Source organism: Rhinopithecus roxellana, chromosome 18 (genome assembly GCF_007565055.1).
Source record: "Rhinopithecus roxellana isolate Shanxi Qingling chromosome 18, ASM756505v1, whole genome shotgun sequence".
Classification (NCBI taxonomy): Eukaryota; Metazoa; Chordata; class Mammalia; order Primates; family Cercopithecidae; genus Rhinopithecus; species Rhinopithecus roxellana.
The window spans coordinates 51,731,960-51,742,181 of record NC_044566.1 but is presented as its reverse complement, the minus strand read 5'-3'; the positions used below and the strand labels follow the sequence as shown (position 1 = coordinate 51,742,181).

Below are 10,222 nucleotides of genomic sequence, written 5' to 3'. Positions count from 1 at the left end.
GTCAACTCGTTTAGTAGACTAATATAACTGATTCCAAACTTGCACAAATATAGAAGAAGAAAAGATAACTTTATACCAGTCTATACACATGAATGTAGATTTAAAAATATACATATTTTCAAAATGAATTCAGCAATGTAGAAACACCATGTATCAACACCAAGTGCCATTTCTCTTAAGAATGGAAGGATTTTTTTTCCAAGATGGCAGATTACAGGCTTTTAGCATGCCTCAGTCATTTGGAAATAGCAAGCTAGTACATAAAGATAAACTCTGTGAGCTTTAATTCAAGAAAGAAAATGGCAATTCCCTGGAATTATGAAGGACACCCCAGATCCTGGGGAGGACAGTGCAGCCCAAACAGCCCTCATTACAGCATTCGACTGATAAAAGAGAGTGAAGCCTCAGTATGTGAGAGAGGCAGACAACATCCTTCTGTCTTACCTTTCCACTGGGGATTCAAGCAACCTGGGGCTTCTCCCAAGCCCTGGAACTAATTTGAGGAGAGAATTGGAGACTTTGTGAGGGAAAGACACACGGAAAAGCTGCAGGCATTTTCCCAAATCTGAACTGAGAGTAGGACAACATTGGGGGACCTTCCCCATCTGGCTCCACCCATGTTGTACCCCCAATGCCCCTACCCCTAAGGCTGAGGAGGGAGCTCAGATTAATGTATACTCTGGGAATCAGCCCATTGCCTGAAGCAACAGAAAGCTCCTCTCCATAAACAAGGATCAAGTATATAGCCAGCAGCACTGGCCACAGCCAGCTCTTACCCATGGTGCCATCTACTGGCTTGTAGGTCAAACCACACACCCAATATAAAACTTTCTGACCGAAGCACATAGGGCTACAGAAGCAAAGCCAAAAGATGCCATCTAGCATGCTCTACAGTCACACCCCCTAGGGAGGAGGGAAAGGGAAAGAAGAAGAAAGAAGGAGAAGAAGGAGGAGGAGGAGAAGGAGGAAGAGGAAGAAGAAGAAATAATAATAATAATATCATCATAGGAAAGGAAAGAAAAAAATTCTACTCAAAGAAAAATAATTACAAAAACTAGAAGTGCTAGCATCTCCAGATGAGAAGGACCAGTGCAGGAATTCTGGCACCATGAGAAATCTGAATGTAGTGACACCACCAAAGGATCACACTAGCTCTCTGGCAATGCTTTCTACCAAAATGAAAACTCAGAAATGACAAAGAATTCAAAGCATGGGTTGCAAGAAAGCGCAATGAGATTCAAGGTTGAAATCAACAAAAAGAAACTTCTAAATCAATCCAGGAAATGAAAGAAGAGATAAACATCTTAATAAGAAATTAATCAGAACTTCTGGAATTAAAAAAACTCAAGGAATTTCAAAATACAATTGAAAGCTTTATCAATAGACTGGACCATGTAGAAAACATAATTTCAGAGCTTGAAAACTGATCTTTTGAACTAATGCAGTCAGACAAAAATAAAGAAAAAGATTTTTAAAAAGTGAAGAAAGCCTTTCAGAGATATGAGATTATGTAAAGTGATCAAACCTACAAATTACTGGCATTCCCTAGAGAAAAGGAGAAAAAGAAAACAACCTGGAAAACATATTTGATGGAATAATTCAAGAAAATGTATTGACTCTTGCTAGAAAGGTAGACATCTAGGTACAATAAAGCCAGAGAGCACCTGCAAGATACTACAAAAAAATGAACGTTACCAAGGCATATACTCACCAGACTGTCCAAGGTCACCATTAAAGAAAAAAATCCTAAAGGCACTAGAGAAAAACGCCAGTTCACATACAAAGGGAGCCCCATCAGGATAAGAGCAGACTTCTCAGCAGAAACCTTACAAGCCAGGAGAGATTGGGGGGTCTATTTTCAGAATTCTTAAAGAAAATAAATTATAATCAAAAGATTCATATCCTTCCAAACTGAGCTTCAGGAGTGAAGGAGAAAAAAAAAAAAAAACAAAAACATTTTTCCAGAGAAGCAAGTGCCAAGAGAATTCATTACCACTAGACCACTCTTAAAAGAGATGCCTAAGGGAGTTCTAAACATGGAAATGAAGGAATGATACCTGCTATATAACATACTTAAGTACATAGCTCACAGACCCTATAAAACAACCACACAATAGAAAGTACAAAATACCAGCTAACAATTTCACGATAGGGTGAAAAGGTCACAGGTCAATATTAACCTTGAATGGCAAATGGTTTAAAGACACCACTTAAAAGTCACAGAGTGGCAAGTTGGATTACAAAAACAAAAAAAAAAACCCAAAAAACAAAACCCATCTGTCTGCTGTCTTCAAGAGACCCATTTCACATGTAACAACACTAATACATTCAAAGTAAAGGGTTGAAGAAAGATCTATCACACAAACTAAACACAAAAAAGAGCAGGGGTCACTATTCCTAAAACAGATAAAACAGGCTTTAAGCCAACAATAGTAAAAAAGGACAAAAAAGGGCATTACATAATGATAAGGAGTTCAATTCAACAAGAAGCCTTAACTATCCTAAACATATATGCACCCAACATTGGCTCACCCAGGTTAATAAAACAGACACTTCTAGACCTGTGAAAACAGCCACACAACAATAGTTAGGGGACTTCAACGCCTACTGATAACTTTACACAGATCATTAAGGCAGAAAACTAAAAAAGAAATTAACTTTGGACTACCAATTGCACCTAATAGAAACCTAAAGAACACTCCACCCATCAACCACAGAATATACATTCTTCTCGTTTGCATACCAAACATATTTCAAGATCAACCACATGTTCCACCATGAAGCAGGACTCAATAAATTAAAAAAAAATTGAAATCATACCAATCATTCTTTTGGACCACAGTTGAATAAAAATAGAAACCAATACCAAGAAGATCTCTAAAAACCACACAATTACATGGAAATTAAACAACTTGCTCCTGAATGACTTTTGGATAAACAATAAAATTAAGGCAGAAATAAAAAAATTCTTTGAGGAAGTTGGTTCTAAGATGACCGAATAGGAACAGCTCCACTCTGCAGCTCCCAGCGTGACTGATGCAGCAGATAGGTGAATTCTGCATTTCCAACTGAGGTACCTGGTTCATCTCACTGGGACTTGTCAGACAGTGAGTGCAGCCCACAGAGGGTGAGCCGAAACAGGGTTGGACATCACCTCACCCAGGAAGCACAAAGGGTTGGGGGATTTCCCTTTCCTAGCCAAGGGAAGCTGTGACAGACTGCACTGGGAAAATCGGGACACTGCCACCTAAATACTGCTTGCACTTTTCCAGTGGTTTTGGCAAATGGCACACCAGGAGATTATATCCTGCGCCTGGCTCAGCGGGTCCCATGCCCACGGAGACTTGCTCACTGCTAGCGCAGCAGTCCAAGATTGAACTGTGAGGCAGTATGCCTGGCTTGGGGAGGGGCGTCCACCATTGCTAAGGATTGAGTAGGTAAACAAAGCAGGTGGGAAGCTTGAACTGGGTGGAACCCACTGCAGCTCAAGGAGGACCACCTGCCTCTGTAGACTTGACCTCTGGGGGCAGGGCATAGCTGAATAAAAGGCAGCAGAAACTTCTGCAGACTTAAATGTCCCTATCTGATAGCTCTGAAGACAGCAGTGGTTCTCCCAGAACAGTGTTTGAGCTCTGAGAATGAACAGACTGCCTCCTCAAGTGGGTCCCTGACCCCTGTGTAGCCTAACTTGGAGACACCTCCCAGTAGGGGCGAACTGATACCTCATACAGCTGGGTGACCCTCTGAGACGAAGCTTCCAGAGGAAGGACGAGGCAGCAATATTTGCTGTTCTGCAATATTTGCTGTTCTGCAATATTTGCTGTTCTGCAGCCTCTACTGGTGATACCCAGGCAAACAGGGTCTGGAGTGGACCTCCAGCAAACTCCAACAGACCTGCAGCTGAGGGACCTGACTGTTAGGAGGAAAACTAACAAACAGAAAGGAATAGCATCAACATCAACAAAAAGGACATCGACACCAAAACCCTATCTGTAGGTCACCATCATCAAAGACCAAAGGTAGCTAAAACCACAAAGATGAGGAGAAACCAGAGCAGAAAAGCTGAAAATTCTAAAAACCAGAGCACCCCTTCTCCTCCAAAGGATTGCAGCTCCTCACCAGCAACGGAACAAAGCTGGATGGAAAATGACTTTGATGAATTGACAGAAGTAGGCTTCAGAACGTTGGTAATAACAAAGTTCTCCGAAGTAAAGGAAGATGTTCACACCCATCGCAAGGAAGCTAAAAACCTTAAAAAAAGATTAGATGAATGGCTAACTAGAATAAACAGTGTAGAGAAGACCTTAAATGACCTGATGGAGCTGAAAACCATGACGTGAGAACTACGTGACACATGCACAAGCTTCAGCAGCCAATTTGATCAAGTGGAAGAAAGGGTATCAGTGATTGAAGATCAAATGAATAAGAGAAGTTTAGAGAAAAAAAAAGAGTAAAAAGAAATGAACAAAGCCTCCAAGAAATATGGGACTATGTGAAAAAACAAAATCTACGTTTGATTGGTGTACCTGAAAGTGAAAGGGAGAATGGAACCAAGTTAGTGAAAACACTTCAGGATTATTATCCAGGAAAACTTCCCCAACTAGCAAGGAAGGCCAACATTCAAATTCAGGAAATACAGAGAACACCACAAAGATACTCCTTGAGAAGAGCAACCCCAAGAAACATAATTGTCAGATTCACCAAGGTTGAAATGAAGGAAAAAATGTTAAGGGCAGCCAGAGAGAAAGGTCAGGTTACCCACAAAGGGAAGCCCATCAGACTAGCAGCAGATTGCTTGGCAGAAACTCTATAAGCCAGAAGAGAGTGGGGGCCAATATTCAACATTCTTAAAGAAAAGAATTTTCAACCCAGAATTTCACATTCAGCCAAACTAAGCTTCATAAGCGAAGGACAGATAAAATCCTTTACAGATAAGCAAATGCTGACAGATTTTGTCACCACCTGGCCTGCCTTACAAGAGCTCCTGGAGGAAGCACTAAACACGGAAAGGAACAACTGGTACCAGCCACTACAAAAACATGCCAAATTGTAAAGACCATCAATGCTAGGAAGAAACTGCATCAACTAATGGGCAAAATAATCAGCTAATGTCATAATGACAGGATAAAATTCACACGTAACAATATTAACCTTAAATGTAAATGGGTTAAATGCCCCAGTTAAAAGACACAGATTGACAAACTGGATAAAGAGTCAAGACCCATCAGTGTGCTGTATTCAGGAGACCCATCTCACATGCAGAGATGCACATAGGCTCAAAATAAAGGGGTGAAGGAAGATCTACCAAGCAAATGGAAAACAAAAAAAAAGCAGGGGTTGCAATCCTAGTCTCGGATAAAACAGACTTTAAACTAACAAAGATCAAAAGAGACAAAGAAGGGCATTACATAATGGTAAAGGGATCAGTTCAATAAGAAGAGCTAACTATCCTAAATATATATGCACCCAATACAGGAGCACCCAGATTCATAAAGCAAGTCCTTAGAGATCTACAAAGAGACTTAGACTCCCACACAATAATAATAGGAAAATTTAACATCCCACTGTCAATATTAGACACATCAGTGAGACAGAAGGTTAATAAGGATATCCAGGACTTGAACTCAGCTCTGAACCAAGCAGACTTAGTAGACATCTACAGAACTCTCCACCCCATATCAACAGAATATACATTCTTCTCAGCACAACATCGCACTTATTCCAAAATTGACCACATAGTTGCAAGTAAAGCAATCCTCAGCAAACGTAAAAGAACAGAAATCACAACGAACTGTCTCTCAGACCACAGTGCAATCAAATTAGAACGCAGGGTTAAGAAACTCACTCAAAACCGCATAACTACATGGAAACTGAACAACCTGCTCCTGAATGACTACTGGGTAAATAACGAAATGAAGGCAGAAATACCAATGGTCTTTGAAACCAATGAGAACAAAGACACAACATACCAGAATCTCTGGGACATATTTAAAGCAGCGTGTAGAGGGAAATTTATAGGACTAAATGCTCACAAGAGAAAGCAGGAAAGATATAAAATTGATACCCTAACATCACAATTAAAAGAACTAGAGAAGCAAGAGCAAACACAATCAAAAGCTAGCACAAGGGAAGAAATAACTAAGATCAGAGCAAAACTGAAGGAGATAGAGACACAAAAAACCCTTCAAAAAAATCAATGAATCCAGGAGCTGGTTTTTTGAAAAGATCAACAAAATTGACAGACCACTAGCAAGACTAATAATGAAGAAAAGAGAGAAGAATCAAATAGACGCAATAAAAAATGATCAAGGGGTTATCACCACCTCTCCCACAGAAATACAAATTACCATCAGAAAATACTATAAACACCTCTATACAAATAAACTAGAAGATCTAGAAGAAATGGATAAATTCCTGGACACATATACCCTCCAAGACTAAACAGGAAGATGTCAAATTCCTGAATAGACCAATAACAGACACTGAAATTGAGGCAGTAATTAATAGCTTACCAACCAAAAAAGTTCAGGACCAGACGGATTCACAGCCGAATTCTCAAGAGGTACAAAGAGGAGCTGGTACCATTCTTTCTGAAACTATTCCAATCAACAGAAAAAGAGGGAATCCTCCCTAACTCATTTTATGAGGCCAGCATCATACTGATACCAAAGCCTGGCAGAGACACAACAACAACAAAAAAGAGAATTTTAGACCAATATCCCGGATGAACATCAATGAGAAAATCCTCAATAAAATACTGGCAAACCGAATCCAGCAGCACATCAAAAAGCTTATCCACGATGATCAAGTGGGCTTCATCCCTGGGATGCAAGGCTGGTTCAACATACACCAATCAATAAACATAATCCATCATATAAACAGAATCAAAGACAAAAACCATATGATTATCTCAATAGATGCAGGAAATGCCTTCGACAAAATTCAACAGCCCTTCATGCTAAAAACTCTCTATAAACTAGGTATTGATGGACCTTATCTTAAAATAATTAAAGCTATTTATGACAAACCCACAGCCAGTATTGCACTGATTGGGCAAAAACTGGAAGCATTCCCTTTGAAAACTGGCACAAGACAGGGATGCCCTCTCTCACCACTCCTATTCAACACAGTGTTGGAAGTTCTGACCAGGGCAATCAGGCAGAAGAAAGAAATAAAGGGTATTCAGTTAGGAAAAGAGGAAGTCAAATTGTCCCTGTTTGCAGATGACATGATTGTATATTTAGAAAACCCCATCGTCTCAGCCCAAAATCTCCTTAAGCTAATAAGCAACTTCAGCAAAGTCTCAGGATACAAAATCAATGTGCAAAAATCACAAGCATTCTTATACACCAGTAACAGACAAACAGAGAGCCAAATCATGAGTGAACTCCCATTCACAACAGCTTCAAAGAGAATAAAATACCTAGGAATCCAACTTACAAGGGATGTAAAGGACCTCTTCAAGGAGAACTACAAACCACTGCCCAGTGAAATAAAAGAGGACACAAACAAATGGAAGAACATACCATGCTCATGGATAGGAAGAATCAATATCGTGAAAATGGCCATACTGCCCAAGGTAATTTATAGATTCAATGCCATCTCCATTAAGCTACCAATGACTTTCTTCACAGAATTGGAAAAAACTGCTTTAAAGTTCATATGAAACTAAAAAAGACCCCGCATTGCCAAGACAATCCTAAGCCAAAAGAACAAAGCTGGAGGCATCACGCTACCTGACTTCAAACTATACTACAAGGCTACAGTAACCAAAACAGCATGGTACTGGTACCAAAACAAAGATATAGACCAATGGAACAGAACAGAGCCCTCAGAAATCATACCACACACCTACAACCATCTGATCTTTGACAAACCTGACAAAAACAAGAAATGGGGAAAGGATTCCCTATTTAATAAATGGTGCTGGGTAAATTGGCTAGCCATAAGTAGAAAGCTGAAACTGGATTCTTTCCTTACTCCTAATACGAAAATTAATTCAAGATGGACTAGAGATTTAAATATTAGACTTAAAACCATAAAAACCCTAGAAGAAAACCTAGGTAATACCATTCAGGACTTAGGCATGGGCAAGAACTTCATGTCTAAAACACCAAAAGCAACAGCAACAAAAGCCAAAATTGACAAATGGAATCTAATTAAACTAAAGAGCTTCTGCACAGCAAAAGAAACTACCATCAGAGTGAACAGGCAACCTACAGAATGGGAGAAAATTTTTGCAATCTACTCATCTGACAAAAGGCTAATATCCAGAACCTACAAAGAACTTAAACAAATTTACAAGAAAAAAACAAACAACCCCATCAAAAAGTGGGCAAAGGATATGAACAGACACTTCTCAAAAGAAGACATTCATACAGCCAACAGACACATGAAAAAATGCTCATCATCACTCGCCATCAGAGAAATGCAAATCAAAACCACAATGAGATACCATCTCACACCAGTTAGAATGGCAATCATTAAGAAGTCAGGAAATGACAGGTGCTGGAGAGGATGTGGAGAAATAAGAACACTTTTACACTGTTGGTGGGACTGTAAACTAGTTCAACCATTGTGGAAAATAGTGTGGCGATTCCTCAGGGATCTAGAACTAGAAATACCATTTGACCCAGGCATCCCATTACTGGGTATATACCCAAAGGATTATAAACCATGCTGCTATAAAGACACATGCACACGTATGTTTATTGCAGTACTATTCACAATAGCAAAGACTTGACATGGTGAAACACCATCTCTACCAAAAATACAAAAATTGGGCATGGTGGCGTGTGCCTGTAGTACCAGCTACTCAGAAGACTGATGCAGGAGAATCGCTTGAACCCAGAGGCAGAGGTTGCAGTGAGCAGAGATCACGCTATTGTACTTCAGCCTGGGTGATAAGAGCGAAACTCCATCTCAGATAAAAAGTTGTTTAAAAAACTAGTTTTAAAACATAAATCATTTTTATTGAAGTGTATTATATCATGCGCATAGTATTTAATCATTAAATTTGACTTTTATAAAAAAAAGTATCACACTTAGATAAGCATATATAAGTAGAACATACATGGAGCTTATATTGCAGTGGGAATCAGAAGGATGAGAGACCTCAGGGAAAAGCAAAAGGATCTTTATTGAGTGCACTCAGACCCAGTAGATTAACATCCAAAAACTGAGCCTAAAACAAAGACAGGTCTTAGCTTTTATATACACTTCAAAAAGGGGATGTGCTAGCTTGAACCAGGCTTACAGTGGCGTGAAAGCAAGGATAGAGAGGCAGAACAACAGCAGTTAATCAAATTGTGACAGGTGAATCACTTAGGATTACACATGACCATTGCCAACCAATCCACATGGCCGTTACCTAGGTTTTGCTCAAGAGGCTTGCACTGATTTCTCTCATAACCTTCGCTGTGGTGCTCAGATGGCTGTAATTCAGGCCTGCTCAGGCTTCTCATGACCTTCACTCCCCTGATTAGATAAAATAATACTTGAAGTCACTAGTTGCAGAGAACAGGAATCTATAAACTCATACCATAAGAGAAAGGAAAATTTGTTTTTCTTCTCCCTATGTTAAGGGAGTGCTAGGAGAGTCTCCACAGAACATTCCTTGTGTCCTGGCTTCTTAGATAGTATTATCAAGACTTTTCCTGGGTCTAGGCTGTGCCTGTTGCTGCCTCTGGGATAAGTCAGCCTAATACAGGAAAGCTTATTTCTTTTTCTTTTTAATTTTTTCTTTCTTTCTCACCTCAATATAGTAATTATATTTCTTTTTCTCTTTTTTCTTACACATTCTTAAATACAAGTCCTTTGTTTCTATAGGAGATATTCTCAAAGTGGGATGTGCATCTACATTATGAAGCATAACAATTAAATAACATCCATACACCCATCACCTCATGCATAATGAAATATTTCTAGTCCTGTCGAAGCTACGGGACTGCTGGAATTTCTTCTCTGATTCGGTCCCCTTGCTTCACCACAGAGATGACCACTCTTCTGAAGGTTATATTCATAACCCCTGTGCTTTTCTTTATAGTCTACATATATATCTATGTATAGAGGGGGGAGGTGTAGGTATAAATATACATATATCTAAAAATATATTATTTTGTCATATTTATTTTTAAGCTTTATAAAAATGGGTATCATGCTGAAGTAGTATTTACCTTGAAGCACACTGTGATCAAAACAAAAAACAAAAAAACACCATCAC

At 39.3% G+C, this 10,222-nt stretch overlaps 1 protein-coding gene across 5 annotated transcripts in view; it reads right to left on the bottom strand.

The window, feature by feature from the left end:
- Positions 1 to 10,222, bottom strand: part of LOC104671104 — a 46,588-nt gene that overhangs the window by 13,808 nt on the left and 22,558 nt on the right. For 4 of the 5 annotated variants that reach the window (XR_004054681.1, XR_004054683.1, XR_004054682.1 and 1 more), the window contains one exon: positions 9,078 to 9,477. The exons of the other annotated variant lie outside the window; for it this stretch is intronic. The gene's annotated coding sequence lies outside the window, so the exon portion shown is untranslated. Of the gene's footprint in view, positions 1 to 9,077; positions 9,478 to 10,222 lie in introns of those variants that run through there. 5 annotated transcript variants of the gene reach the window in all.